This window comes from Lemur catta, chromosome 18, assembly GCF_020740605.2.
Source record: "Lemur catta isolate mLemCat1 chromosome 18, mLemCat1.pri, whole genome shotgun sequence".
NCBI classification, from domain to species: Eukaryota; Metazoa; Chordata; class Mammalia; order Primates; family Lemuridae; genus Lemur; species Lemur catta.
The window spans coordinates 18844409-18860815 of NC_059145.1; positions in this window are offsets into that span (position 1 = coordinate 18844409).

The following is a 16407-nucleotide window of genomic DNA, read 5'->3' on the forward strand; positions in this document are numbered from 1 at the left end:
CTGGTAGGACCCAAGGGTGCCAACCTCCTTCCAGTCACCTGCCTGCTCCTCTTCTAATGCTGAGTCCTTTGGACTGAGCCCATGTTCATTTCCCCGACATACTTGGACCATATTAACAACAACTGCACCTTTTATTATATAGCACTTTAGAGGGGTACTTTCTGAAATTGTTCATATGTGTGAAGATTACTTGAAGACTTTGTTAAAATGTAAATTCTGATTCAGTAGGTCTAGGGTGGGCCTGAGATTTTCTGCATTTCTGTGTTTTTGGGTCTCGCCTTGTCACCCAGGCAGGAGTGCAGTGCCCCAATCATAACTCACTGTACCCTCAAACTCCTGGGCTCTAGTGATCCTCCCACTTCAGGCTCCCAAGTGGCTGGTATCACAGGCAAGCACCATCACACCTGGCTAATTTTAAAACTTTTTTGTAGAGATGGAGTCTCACTATGTTGCTCAGTCTTGTCTCAAACATCTGGCCTCAGGTGATCCTCCCAGCTTGACCTCCCAAAGCACTGGAATTACAGATGTGAGCCACCACCCTAGGCCAGATTCTGCATTTCTACCCAGCTCCCAGGTGTATTGATGATGCTGGCTCAAAAGTCAAAGGGAGAATCTTAGAGCTTACAGATTATTCTCACAGTGATCTCATGGATTTTTATAACAAGCCAGGGGAAAGAGAGGACAAGTATTGTATCTCTATTAAACAAGTGAAGAGACTAAGGTGCATGAAAGTTACATGGCCTTTCTCCAGCCAGATGAGCAGAGATTCAGAGTCCTCATCTAGTGTTCTTCCAGCAGCATCCTGCTCCTTCACTTTCATTTTCAGTGCCCTTAGGTATCACTACTGACTTACGATCTGTTCATGAATACATTTTAGAAGAAAGAGAGTAAAGGCTGTAGCTGACTTTTCTTTCTGGTGGTCTTAGATCTGTTTGTTATTACACCATATCCACCGACCCCCAACCCGCAGTCGTCACCAAGTACATGCATTCGTAGCACACAGATGGATCATTTCAGTACCACTCCACACGTGTCTACTGACTTTTTATTTGGGCAAGATCCTGAGTCAACAAAAAGACTTGGTCCCTGCCCTCAAAGAGCGTACACAGTAGCAGAGAAGACTGACATCTATACGGATTGCCACAGTAGAAGGCATGTTATGCCAACCCAAGGCATGATTTGACAGCAAGAAGAATAAACACAGTGCTATGAAATCCAACTTAAGAGGATCAAGGAAGATTCCTCAGAGAAGGTGGTATTTGTGGGTTGACCTTTAAAGTAAAGCAGGATTTCAACATGTGGGGGAAACAAGGGTGGAGGAAGAAGAGCAGGAAATAAGGACAAACTCCAGGCATGAGTAAAGGCTCAGTGGAGGAGATTTGCTCATTTGCAGTGGTTGGTCTCTTGCGCCTCCAATTTTCGATCATGTCTGTACATCTGCAGTACAGTCCAGCAGAAAAACACAATACCTTGCTTCTGAGGTGCTGGCAGCAGAGTTTAGTCTGGTATCACTCGCCCTCGGAATGGAACCTATCCAGGTTCCCACATCTTATTCATCCTGAGTTCCTGAGTCCAATCCACCTCAGGAAAAGTATCACTTTTCAAGGAGGGACTTAGAGGCTCAGATAACAAATCTCCCATTGGTGAGTCATGTTCTTCTTGGCAGCCCAACAGCCGGCCCTCTTTCTTTTCCAATCATCCCTAATGGAAACATTGCCTCATGTCTCCCTTTGCCAAGCCCTCCAGATTACCTGAAGCCCCACTTCCGGGATTTCTTGCACGAAATCCATTGCTATCTCTCACAAACAAATCAGCCAGGCTGTCTCCTTTGAGCCTCTTAGGTGCTAAGCACAGAGGGTGATACTAAATCATTGCAAGATGCTTTGTATGTTTAGCTTTTCCAGCTTCCCAGTTTAGAAACTAGCAGTAAAGAGGATGAGGCAGGCAAAGCACTGAGCAAACAGTAGATACTCAATAAATGTTCATTGTTGTTATTACAGTCATGCATCGCTCAACAACAGGGACACCTTCTGAAAAATGCATTGTTAGGTGATTTCATTGTTGTGTGAACATGATAGAGTGTACTTACACAAACCCAGAGAGTATATCCTACTGCACACCTAGGCTGTTTCGTGTAGCCTATTGCTCCGCGGCTACAAACCTGTACAGCATGTTACTATACTGAACACTGTAGGCAACTGTAACACAATAGTAAGTATTTGTGCATCTGAACATGTCTAAACATAGAAAAGGTACAGTAAAAATACAGTATTATAATTTTATGGGATCACCATCATACATGCAACCCATCATTGACCAAAATGCCATTATGTAGCTCATGACTGTATTGGTTTTCATTTATCATCTTGGCTTTGGTAAACCCCAACCTCAAGGCATTTGTGATTTTGCTTAACAAACATTCCCCTTGCGAATTCCTCTCCCAGTGTCTTCCTTCAGTAAGATGGGACATTCTGCACCATCTCTATTTTTTCAAAACTTCATGGTTCCTGCATCAACCACGTCTGAAGAAGAAATGCTCTATGAGTACCAGGTGTGTCTGGTTTCAAAGAAAGGGCTCTTAACCATCAAAACAGTGCCCCAATGTCCTTCACCATCACTACTTTTAAGGTTTCAAATTAAAAATGAATCTTCTCTAGTCACTTCTATAACCATAGAGATTTTTATATTTTAAAAAAAAATACAACTACCCAGACTAGCAACTCTTTAAAATATCCCTGTGATCTCCAGTCAAGTTCTTCCCTTGCCAACATTTTATAAGCTTTTTAAAATGAAAAATCATTGCTACCAACCCTATGGTGAAGTCTTCCATCCCTCACAGAAAGCATCTGCCAGTTTATTGGATGCCACCTCCCATCCTAGGGACTCATATTCTGAAAGGATATATATTGTGTAGAATTTGTGTTTATTAGAGGAAAGGCCAGTCTGACATAGAAGAAACGTGCGTTCTAGGAAGTTTAATTGTAATCAAAGTACTTTGAAATATATGCAGTAAAAAATTAAACCACCAAAGTGTTGACAAGTTTGCAATTTATAATTAGCTTGCTAATTGGTTAGAAATTGAGGTCTCTAAAGTGTCCAACAATTTAAGTAATGTTGTACTTGAAATAGTTTTTCTATTTTTTGTCTAACAAATCATTTTATTTGAAAACCTAGCCCTTGTTCAATTTAAGGAGAATCTCAAATTAGAAGGCATAAAAATAAGAAAAATTTTTTTTGTTTCTCATTAGAAATATGTTAATTGTGAACAAATTTGAAAATTCTCACATATTTAGAGAAATAATTTTTAGTTCTTTAAAGAAAGTTTCCATCAACATATTAGATACTATGTTTAGTATCTATTGACTATACTCTAGCTTGAATTAATTGTTATTATGCTGGTTGCCAAATGGTGATTTTCTGATTCCATCATTCCCTCTGAATTTAGTAAGATAGCATTCTCCTACAAGGAGAAACTTTTGTCCCTTAATTTATTTATATCCATATGGACTCTTGGTTCCTTATTTTATTCAATAGGTCATAATTTGTCATTATCACTATTTTGATGCTCAAATTATCCTAAATTTGGACAATGGGTGGCCCTTTAAGTTGGGGAAATATCCTTTTGACATGTCTCCATAATTCTTTGAGCACATCTAACCTTCTGGCATAACATGAAGTTCCAGGCTTATCTTGTTTTTGTTTTTGTTTTTGTTTTGTTGGTTCTCCCCTGGAATCAGGCATTTTCCCAAGGAGTCAGTTTCTTTTATGGAGAAATGGTATTTTGAAATCAAGATAGGTGTGTTTGTGGATACTAGGGTATTATAGCTCCTAGACCCTCTCAGACAACAGAGTTAGACTATATGCATATATATATATACACATATACATTCATATGTACATGTATGTATGTACACATACCTATCTCTATTTGTATCCATGTCTATAATTATCTCCATATCTATATATATTAAAAACTATGAGTACCACCAATTCTAATCCAACAGCATAGGACTTATTCTAGTTTCTGCCTTTTCTATATTTGTAATTCCCTTACCCAACAATTTGAAACATGGCTACTCCTATCCACAGTCTCTGTACTTACCTACTCAATCCAAGTTTATACAGAAAGTAGTTTCAAAGTTGCAAACCTATAACTGTGGGGAAAAGAAAACCTACTAAATAAAGTTAAATATTTGCTTATTATTTTATGTTCAACCTGAGAGTTGATAGCTCAAATATACCATTTAAAAGTATATAAAGTTTGGAAGATTCTCAGTATATAACATCAAGTTTATTTACATTGTCAGCAGTGTTTCAGAGCAAATGTTTGATGGCAACTTACTCAAAATTGAATATGGTCACCAAAAAAAATTACTACATAAAAAAGTGTTTGTATTATCAATTATATATCTTTTCTCACTAATGAAAGTTACTGGAGGAAAATAATCTTGAAATCCCAAATATTTTCTTTGAATCAGCTTGTACATAATTAGCATAACAGCTCTTGGACTAATACCCCTGGGATTTTTCCCCAATACTAAGAGAGCAGGCAGTGGGCAGTGCCTCTGGGAGGGGCAGGTGAAGGCAAGAGATGGGATGAAGCTGAGCAGGATATGAGACTCACATGCTTAGGCAAGTAGTCACCAAGGAAACCACCCTCACCCCTTTTCCCCACTGCAAAACTCCAGGCTAGGTGTTTTGTCTTTGGTAACTTTTATATCCCGCTGTTCTGAAAATTCATTTTAATCTTAAATCATTGAATTCAAATGTTGGGTTTGAGGCAAGGCTACCTGCACTATGATTTGCCACCCACTCCAATTCCCCTTGGACAAACCTTGTTCAATAACTCTGGTTTCCAGAGAATACCCATGTCATTCAAAACTCCTGTGGATCTTACAAGCTTGATCATAACTATTAATTGGAATCACAGGTATATGAGAAGTAGCTGCAGAGTTCAAGCAGAGAGAACTCATTCTAAGAAAACTGCATGTCTGAATAATACCAGGACCTGTATGAAATGAAATGAAATTCACCCAAGCTTCCTGAATTCACTTATATTTATGCAGACTGTGCCCATTGGCAAAGCCTCCTGACCATTAAACCACCAACACAATCCCAAGAATCCACCAAAATCATCCTCAACCCCAAACTATTCCCTACACCCTTTTTAAAAGGCTGAATTCTATGGCATGTGAATTATATCTCAAAACAAAACAAAACCAAAAACAACTACTCCCTCAAGCCATCCCAATAATAAATCTAATCTTTACCATGTGAGGACGATATTCCAAGCACTGAGTCAGGGTCTCCTATTGCTCCCATTTAACACTTGGGAAAGCTGAGGCTCAAACAGAAAAAAAAAATTGCCCAAGAACAGGCAGCTGTAAGAGGAAGAACCAGGACTCAAACTTAGGCTTTAACCAACACACCATAACTTAAATGAGGATATCCTGCTGGTAAGGCAACAGCAGTCAGTATTAGCTTCCCACAGAACAAGGCTTTATAAAAGGAACAATTCAATCACATAAGTAGGTATTTTGGTCAGTGCTATAAAAAATAATTGCCCTGGCTTATGGTTTGGGGTTTCATGATTATGCATTTTTTTCCCACAGGATTAACCACCTATTTGACTAATTGTTTCGACCAATAGGTTCGTCATCATGAAATCACAATTCCTGAAATGAGATGCAAAACATGAATTAATAGGATATATTCAGCTGCCAAAAAAAGTTCAATAAAATAAAATAGAGTTTTGGGCTACGTAAATAGACTCCTATTATTTATAGCAAAGGCTATGTTAGTCTTAGTTCACACTAGACTGGTCTGGAGTGGCACTTCTCAAACTGTAACGTGCACACAAATCACCTGGGGATCTTGTTAAAGTGCAGATTCAACTGGTAGACCTTGGGTGGGGCCTGAGAGTCTGTGTTTCTAACCTGCTTCCAAGTGATACTAATGTGCCTCCTGATTCAGGGACCACACTCTGGGCCGCACAGGTCCATTGTGTTGTTTTCCACATTGTCCCATCACAAGAATTAGCTGAGGCACCTGTGAAAAATGAACATTCCCCAGGAACACCCATCCTGCTGAATCAAAATCTCTAGGGTAGAGGCCAGGAAATCTAAATATCTATTAGCCAGGTAGGAATCCCTGGTCTAGATGACCCTACAGATCCAACCCTGACACTCTCTGATACCATGAATATACAGGAACGGCTATCAACCTGAAAAAAATACAAATTGTGGCCTTTTTCATTGTGTTGTTTGAACTGATCTATGCTTAGTGATTTATGAGATCTCATTATACAACTAACTGTATGTCTATTAGGCCGTTTTAGTAACATGAGCCCTGTCTGTCTCAAAGACCCAGCTATAAAATTTCACTGGGAAAAGGATTAAGGTTGACAGATACTATATATACACATGCTTGATGTTGGTACATATGTATTGCTGGGGTTTTATTTGTATAAGAATGTTCGTTGGTCAGTGGTCAAAACTGGAGAAGAAGGAGGAAAAGAACGAGTAGAAAGGTTATAAGACTTGAAAACCAGTAAACTTTGATGATATTTGGCTCTTTGATGCAAAATAGTTTTTAATCACAGATGGTCAGTATTGTTTCAGATGTGCCAGAGTCTCATTGTTCAAGTAATATATGTAAACATCCCTCTTATAATTAGAAGCAGACATATATATGCATAAATAATACCCCCCCACACCCCCACGTATGATTTTTATGGTTGCAAAGAGTGTTCCCTGGATAACCAGAAAGTGTATTTGCATAAGTTGGGTTTAGGGCTTTCCCTACTCAGTTCTGTACCCCTTTCTCACCCGTACCACCCCCATCCTTATGAAATAGAATTATTGAAATTCAAAAAATTATCTGTCTTACCTCAATTAAATTATACATATTCTGCTATTATTGATTATATTCCTCAGCTTTCTGAGACAAGGGAAAAAAAATACTTTCTGGTATGTAAGTTCAAAGAAATAGACCTCTTACCAGACGTGAGCAGTTGTCTTGGGAATGCAGATTTATGAAAATTGATAGCCTGTCTTTGTCTGGCAAAACAAAGTGCCTTTCTTTCCCATTTTGTTCTCTGTGTAACAGAGACAAATTTTCATCTCTTTTTGGGGGGGAACGTGGGGTAGGGAATGTGAATTCTTATGTTAAACATACCTCTCAAGTCCATTGCAAGGAAACACCTCTGGGATCTCTGCAGCCCCTTTCAGCTCCAGAGGAAAAGACGTTGACTTCAAGTTCAAGCTAAAATGAACACTGAAAGCAAATAAGTTGGGGTAGAAGGAGACAAATGTTCAGATCATGTGTTTAAGCTGATGATAAGTAAACAGGTTATTATAAAAAAAGCCAGAAGGCTGAATGCGGTTAGTGATTATGGAAAAAAAAAATAGTAAAATAAATAAAATCAAAATTCTCTTTTAAGAAATGAGGATATAGGAAAATGTTAAAAGATACTTTTGTTCTATTTTGGTATCAGGGAGGCAGTATCGAGGATTTCATATTTTTTCATTTCCATAAATTATGTTATATGCGTGTTGCACTTACCTAGGCTTCCTTAGCATATGTTAAAAATAATAAGGACTTTCGTCTCCTGGGAATCGTCACATGTTCCTCCAATTACCCTGTTTTCAGTTTCAGGGCAGTGAGCAGCACCACTAAAAAGGTAAACAAGCAGCTGAGATAACACTACAAATTTGAAACGTCACTTGAACATACCCATTCAATAAAGGAGACAAAGGCGCCACAATGGCCTTTTTTTCCACCCTAAAAATCTGGAAAGCAACTGCATTTTCTATCACACTTTTGGGGATTTGAACAGCATCCAGACATCTGTAAGACATGTATTTTTAATCACATCTGACTTTCACTTCCAAGTCTCGTGTATGAAAAACTTGAAACTGCCATGTGGCCTGCAAGCCTGTAAAGGCCTCCTCCACCCACCCCTGAGCATGTGACGTTCCAAACGCATTTGTTCCCAATTTCCCCAGTTTGGGTTAGCGTAGATCCATAGGGTTCGCTGGCTCTTGGTAAACTGGAAACCTGATTTGATTTGGCCATGTTTCTGCCAGCTGCACCTTCCCTGGGGGCTTGCTTCAACTCTGTTTCTGGCCTGAGTAAATTATATATTTTTTTCGTTTGCCTGGAATGATGTAACAGTTTTACTACTAAATAAAGACAACATATATTGGGCATCTATTAGGTAGGAGGCCTTGTACTAGCATTAAAGTGAGGGAGGGTCAGTAGGCAACACGATATCTGCTATCATTGAGTTTGGCATCTGAAAAGAACCCATAACTGAACGTGTGTTTGTCCCTGTTGCCAAAGGATGAAGTATAAGAATGATTAGTGTTTTAAATGGCAACGAGAATATTATAGAGGAGTTGAAAGCTGAGCAAGGCGTTGTGACAGTTGACCAGATGTGCTGATTTGGCTGCAACAGTTTATAACTGTTGTCCTGGTATCATATTGGCTCTTTTCACACTCAAAAACGCCCCAGTGTGCATTTTTGAAGTTATGTGGTCACCCTATTTATGAAAGAGTGAACTTAGACACCAGGAAAGGAGAGTGAGAAAGATATTCCAGAAGGAAGTATGTGAAGATTATAAGCAAGAGAAAGGAAAAAAGAAGATATAAAACATGTACCAAGGCTCAGTGAGTAACCCAATTTGTTTAGCAATAACACAGAAAAGTATGTGTAGTTTGTACTTGAGGCTTAGCAGTGCTAATCCACTACCTACATAGAAGGAATGATTTACAAATTAACTTCTTAAAAATCACACAAAGTAATACTCTAGTATATGGTAGAATAAATAGAAAATACAAATTCATAAAAGAGATTCATAATTGCCCTATGGTAGCACCCGGTGTTCACCATTCTTAATATTTTCATTGAGTGTTATTTGAGAAGTGCTTTCCTTTGCAGATGTAACCCCAAAATGGTATCATGTTGTCCATATTGATCTTAAACATGCTTTATTCACTCACTTTCTACATTAGGAATATATGTCCATATCAATACATAGATTTATTTTATACTTTTGATAATTGTTTCATATAATAGCATCATATAGTGAATTACAATAGGTTAAACATGTTCATAGGTTAGAGATTTGGGATATTCAGAGTGAAATTTTTTGCTGTTATGAACAGCATCGCAATGTACCTTCTTGTAGAAAATCTGTTCAGTTATCCAGTTTCTTCCACTTATTACATTACCAGAAGTGTAATTTCCAAATAGATTCTTTTTTAGAACTTTTAAACTTATAATGGAGAAGTTGAGTCACCCAGGCCATCAACCTATTGTCATTTTGTTCCCATATGACCAGAAAGAATAATTTGGAGAGATCGCTGACTTTTCTCCATGGCTCTTACAGGCATTTCAGTTTGCCTGAGGTGTTGTGACAGCCTCTTACCTTACTTCTTCCACTCGAGCTCTGTCCAAAATATTCTGCATGCTGCAAGAAGACAAGTTATTTTAAAGTATCACTCAGATTATGTCATTTCCCTGCTTGAAACCCTTCTGTGTGTTCCCCAGCAAACCTGTGCCTGCCCGGCCTTCCCAGTCACCTGCCTTATCCCCACCATCCACGACACTCCAGCCCCCATGGCCACCTTTCAGTTCCTAGAAGGAGCCAAGCTTTTGCCTGCTTCTGAGTCTTCACATAGCACTCCCTGCAACACTCTTCTCCCTTATAGCTTTGTTCAAGCTGTAGTTATATTGATCCATTTCTAGCTAGTGTATTGGGTTTTTCATTACTGATTTGGCAATGCCACTAATAAGGTTGTTTGGCATACAATAGGAGCTCAGTAACTATTATAGAGGTAGATGTATGGATGAGGTCTGTGGCCATGGACCCAAGGAATCACCCCCAAATAAGCCTGTGTCCTTTATTCTTTTAGCATTGTATTCTAAAACACTTAGGTAGCCATAGCAGAAATATGAGCATTGTTGGTGTCAGATGACAAATGCCAAGAAGGGGAAGTACCTGAGACAGACTGATGCTGTCTGTACCCCACCTAGAATCTGGCACCTGGGATACTCCTTTAGTCCATGCAAGGGCTTGTCTGCCGAAGACTGACCCAAGGCCAAAATGCAAGCAAGCAGTAGAGCACTCTCCGCCTGGCTTTGCAAAGGAAAGTCCCTGCAAGCAGAAGTCACCCTAAGGGTGGGATGAGTGACACAACACAGCTGGCACCAGGATGACCAAAGAGATTAGCTGGGTCAAGGCATCGGCCAGCTAGAGCAGCCGCCACAGGCCCAGCAGATGCCAAGGAGCGATCGCGTGTCACCTCTGCTCATCTCCATCTGTTTGTTCGGCTGACCCCGGAGCTGGCCCCAGCTTTCTTTCTGGACTCACAGGCAGCTGGGACCCGAGGAAAATGAGTATCATGCAAGAGTGTTTGGCAACTGTGTGTCTGATGTGTGCTCATAAGTCATGGGAATGACCAGGGTAAGGTGTCAGCTTACGACTTCTGCATGCTTCCCCTCACTATGGAGCCCACCCTCTGCAAGCAGAGAGGGGAGGTGGCGGGTGGCAGAAATCTCTCCACAGGTAATTTAGGGGATAAACACATCCCAGGGAGCTGGCCAGAAGTCTGGCTGGGGCTGAGCCTTCGCGTTACCCTGTGTTCACCAGACTGCAAAAGATAACCTTGAGCCCAAGGGCTCTGGATTTTTAAGAGCCAGCTTAAAACTGACACGCTGAAGTCATACTTCTTGGGTCTGAATGTTAGCCATTTCCTGGCTGTGTGACCCCAGTCAAGTTTCCTACCTTCTCTGAGCCTCAATTTTCTCTTCTGGAAAATTATGCTAAGAACATAGTCTAAGGCAAAAGTTAAATGAGAGAATGTTATTAAGGGCCTTAGCACAAGACCTAAACATATTAAGTTGTCAATTAATAGTTGTCAATGACAGCTATTGTTATTATTAAAATGTATATAGACAGAGGTACTCACATACAAGTGAGTGTTTTGCTCAAAGGGCCTCATATTCTTTAAGGAAAGAAAGAACCATATAATTTCACTTAAAGCTTTCACTTTACCCTCAAAAAAATCTCCCCAGTTGGAAGGCCCCAAATGCCCACTTCCAAGTACTGTTCACATAATGTTTCCATTTAGAAGTTCAGTGAAAAAAGAAGTGTCAGAATATTAGATGAGCAACGTGTATGTGGTAAGAGTATTCTGCTACGCTATAGAATAACTTGGAATCTCAATAATTTATTATTGAACGCCTACAAAAATGAACAAGAACGTCCCTGTGTTAAATGATTTTATAATCTTATGGAGGAATAAACAAGTAATAAGGAAATTAAAAGGAGGTTGATAAGTGCTTTGGGAGTAATTATTGAATGCTATGGAAGCACAGAGGAGGGACACCTACCCTTAGAAGGTGTGTGTATTTGCGTGTGCACATCTATGTGGTTTTGTACTCTTTTGAGTGTTTCTGATTATAGGTGACACTTAAACTCTAAATGTAAGGTATGCTTCACAGGGAGATTTTGAGGAATGAGAGAAAAAGTAACTATGGGGTGGGAGTAAAATATAATAATGACAGTGGGCCACAACTTACCAGCTGTGTGACCTTGAGAAAGTCACTTAACCTCTCTGAGCCTCCATTTCTTCATTTACAAAATGAGACTGCCAGCCCCTCGCAGCACTGTTGTGAGGACTAAATGACACAAAAAACAGCTCAGTGCCTGCACATTGAAAACGTTTGAGAAAAAATAGCTGCTTTTATTATCATTGATATGAATTATCCAGGGTTTCCCACAGTCCTTAGAAAGGAATCAGAGAATCTCACAAGACTCTCAGGCTTTGGATCCATTCTGTGACATTTGTCTTGTTCCTACATCTCATCTGGTGTGAGACATTCTCTCAGATTTTCCCTGGCGGAATACTTAAGTACATTTTTCTATCTCACCTTGAGTGCTAACCCTGGTCGATTGATACTGGCTGCCTAGAGTGAAAAGGACGGCTGTGATCCATTGGCAATGTCTGTCATAGGCGAGGGTAAGGAGAGTAGTGCCACGAGTGCCTGGCATTTGCTATCCGGGAACAGCTGGTACCATTTCTGTCACCAAGATGACCTACAGTTGTTTCTGAGGCCACCTCTGGCCTGGACAGTGGCACCTCTCTCTCAAGGCCTCCCTAACACTACTGTATGTTCTCTGTTCCTCTGCCTTGAAGCTCCCCCATTCCCAGAAGGAAAAAGGCAAAACCATATGCTACCAAACACATTTCTTCTTTCCAGCCTCGCTTTGATTCTCTTTCATGAATATGAGTCATCTCTCCACACCCACCCCCAAACCCCAGCTGAAATTACTGTTTTCCACAGCACTTCAACTTTTCATACCCTCAGGACCTGCTTTCTATCTGGCTCAGAATGCCTCTGGGCGTGGGGGAGGGCACCCAAGCCTTCTCTCCTACAGGGATTTCTTCTTGAAATATATTTTCTTCTCCACATCAAAGCCCACTGGAAACCCAGAAACCTCAACCCATCAGGGGTTACAGACACATATAGATTCATCCATCACTTTCTCTAACCCTGGTCAGTACCAAGAGCAACTCCTCTGAGAGGGCACAGGAAGCACATTTCGCAAGGCAGCCGACGTGATCAGTGGTCCAGCACCCTTGAGGGGGTGACACTAGGCATTTTCTTTCCTCTGTGTTGCAAAACCTTGCACGCTGGGCACGTTGCAATCGGTGTGCTGTCAGGGCCTGCGGGCCCCTTGCCTAACCGTCACTCGATTGAGGCCAGTGCAAGGAAATCTCGCTGAGCAGCAACAAAATCTGTGCACAGCATGATGCAGGCGGCAGGTTCTGCAGCAAAGGAAATTCCACTGTGGAGGGAATGTCAACCAGCCCCAGAAGAGCCAACTTCCCTGGCCCTCTGAGCACTCAGAAAGCCGAGCTGACAAAGGGATCTGAGTGAGCTCCCTGCAGCAGGAAAAACTTTAGCAGCGTTTTCTTTCCCAACTCTTGCCTCGGTCAGGGAAAAAGGCCAAAATCATTGTCTCTGAAGCAGAATTCTCCAAGCTTGAATCAGAATCACAGAGGGGAATTGGGGGCCAAGGAGGGGGAGAAAGCATCTTGTTTAACATGCAGATTTCCAGGCACCCATCAGCCTTACTAAGATTGTCATCCTTCAGCGTAGAACCTTAGAAATCTGATTTTAGCCCAACCATGCCCGTGGAGGCATGCACATACATGCTGAGATTCTCGTGCACACTGAAGTTTGAAACTCTGCAAAGAAAAGATTAACTAGTCAGCCACAGAACCGCCTTTCTTCACAGACCAGTGTGAAGAAATGTTCTGCCTGATTGCCCAGCAAAGTTTCCTCGCGCAGACTTCCTGGAGGCAGGAAATGTTTTCAGCTCTTATTCCTCCCGTGACAGCTCTTTTGTTGTGGAGTCTCTGCTGCCCACATGCAAGCTCCGCACCACTCTCAGTGTGAAGGCTGAGTTTCCTCCATCTATTGTCATTTCTTAAATGGATAAATCCCACAGCAACATCTGCTAAGAGCCAAGGAGCAAGACAGCTTTAAATTGTATCTGTAACAGTCCTCCTTTAAGCTGATGAGAATGGCATACTATGTTTCCCCCACTTATGTTATTTTCCCACCTACCTTTGTTTTACTTCTGGATCTTTTTGGTTGCAAATAACAGAATCTACTGCAATGAGTTGAACCAAAAAAGAAAGGATTGTAAAGTAACAGAGTAGGAAATAGAGTCAGGCTTCCCAGGGACTTAAAATTAGGACCTTGGCAAACACCAGGAATTATAGTAGATGCTGTTACTCTCTGACTGACATTCTCCTCTTCCTCCTTCCTCACAGAGGCTGGGTTCCACTCAGGTGTGCATCCCTCCCCGGGAGGGCTCAATGGCCTCAGAAAAAGCTGCTCCCAGCCCATCTCCCAACGTTGAACCTGAGGGGTCCAAACCATTGGCTCCCATTCTACCATGTTTATGTAATTTGTAACATCCTCTATATTATCCTGAAATGAAATTTACATATAGTATAATCTACATATTTTATAAAATCAACATAATTCCCTAACTACAATATAAAGGATAAATAAAAGTTTCCTATAATAAAATTATATGCATTCCAGCCAGAAATTGCCCAGGTACAACTCCACTAAAGCACATTATAAACAGTGGGAAGGTGGTCCTTTTAGGAAGTAAAATTTTTAACTATAAATAGATAACCAGGATTTCTCAACTTCAGCACTATTGACATTTTGGGCCAGATAATTCTTTGTTATAGGCGGCTGTCTGTGCATTGTAGGAAGATTAACAGCATCCCTGGACTCTACCTACTAGCTGCTAGTAGCAAACACACCCACACACCCACAACCAGAAATGTCTTCAGACATTGCAAGTGACCTCTAGGAGAAGATCACCTTTGGCTGAGAACCACTGGTATGGACTGATATAAGGTGTGTTGCATTGGTAACTCAAATATAACAAATAGTGTAGTTGCTAGTGCTATGATTTTTCTGAAATGGTGGGAACAACTCCTGGTTAAGTTCCAAACAAAGCATAGTACAGTCTCCCCTTAAGTTTGGCCCCATTCTTGGAAAATTCAGTGTGCAGCAGTACCTTGCAAAACAATGCTTTATGTTTATACATAAATCAGGATCATAGAATGCACTCACGTAATTATAAACAGAGATATTCCCACCTGCAGATCAGGTAAGAACGTAAAATGGTGCAGCTGCTTAGAAAATAATCTGGCAGTTTCTCCACAATTTAAACATAGAGTTACCATGTGACCCAGCAATCCATTCCTAGGTGTATATATATACCCAAGAGAAATGTAAGCATATGTCCATGCAAAACTTGTATGCGAATGTCCAAAAGAGCCAAAAAGCTGAAACAACCCAAGTATCCATCAACTGATGAATGGATAAATAAAATGTGGTATCTACAAACAATGGAATATTATTCTCGCTGAAAAGGAATGAAGTAATGATGCAAACGACAATATAAATTAATCTTGAAAACATGCTAAGTAAAAAAAAGTCAGTCTACAAAGGCCACATATTGTTTCATTCTATTTATAGTAATGCACTCTATAAAAACATTCCAGTCAATGATGGACTGCATTTACAACAGTGGTCCTGTAAGATTATAATACCATATTGTTACAGTACCTTTTCTATGTTTAGATATATTTAGGTACACAAATACCATCGTGTTACAGTTGCCTACAGTATTCAGTACAGTCACATGCTGTGCAGGTTTGTAGTCTAGGAGCAATAGGCTACACCATAAAGCCTAGGTGTGTAGTAAACTATGCCATCTAGGTTTGTAGAAGCACATTCTATGATGTTTATAGAACAAAATTACCTAACAATGCATTTGTTAGAAAGTATTGATGTCCTTCAGTGATGAATGACTGTATATCATATATCCAGAATAGGTAAATCTATAGAGACAGAAAATAGATTAGTGGTTCCCTAAGGCTAGAGGTGAGAGGTTGAGTGATTGCTATGGGTATGGGTTTTTGGCGGGTAGAGAAGCATTGATGAAAATGTTCTAAAATCGATTGTAGTGATAGTTGCACAACTCTTCCAATAACCTAAGAAAACATTGCATTGTACACTTTAGGCGAGTTCTATGGTATGTAAATTATATCTCAGTAAAACTGTTATTGAAAAAAATGTCCTGCAGATAAGAGAATAATTCATTATTGTGTGAGACTATGTAGCAGTCCTCTTTATGCTTTCTTTATACTTTACAAGATATTTAGCTTCTCTTGTTTTCTCAAACCATTGTGACAACAGTAACAGCTCCTTATACTTCCTCACAGTGCTAGTTTCAACCCCTTGGTGAACCATGAAGCATTCATGGGTCTAAGCCATTTACATAAATCAGTTCTTTCTTGCCATGGAGTGGTTCGGGAATTGAGATGCAAGCCAATCAGCAAATATTTTAAGACCAGAGTGGTCATATGACTTGTGTTAGCCCAAAATAGAACAAAGGAAAGATTTTTATCTAGTGGTTCTGGGGAGAGTAGAGTCTTTTTCTCTCTCTCTTTCTATCTCTGGGTTTGAATAGAGACCCACATCCTTCTGATTGCTCCTGGCAGCCATTTTGAGCTGATGAGTGAAATCAGCTGCCGAATGAAGCCAGTGGTGTGGATGGGAAGGCAGAAAGAAAGAATCTGGGTCCATTGCTGAACTGCTAAATTCACCTCAAGCCCAGCCTACCTTTTGATTTCCTGTTATGTGAAATAATAAATTTCCTTATTGTTTTAACTGCTTTGAGGCCTGTTTTCTATGAAATGGGAACCAAAGTAGAGGACAGGGAGTGAGATTTGCTATACTACCCTACAACAAGGCGAGGTCCCAGAACATCTGTCCATTCCTGAAAAGATTTCCAGCTC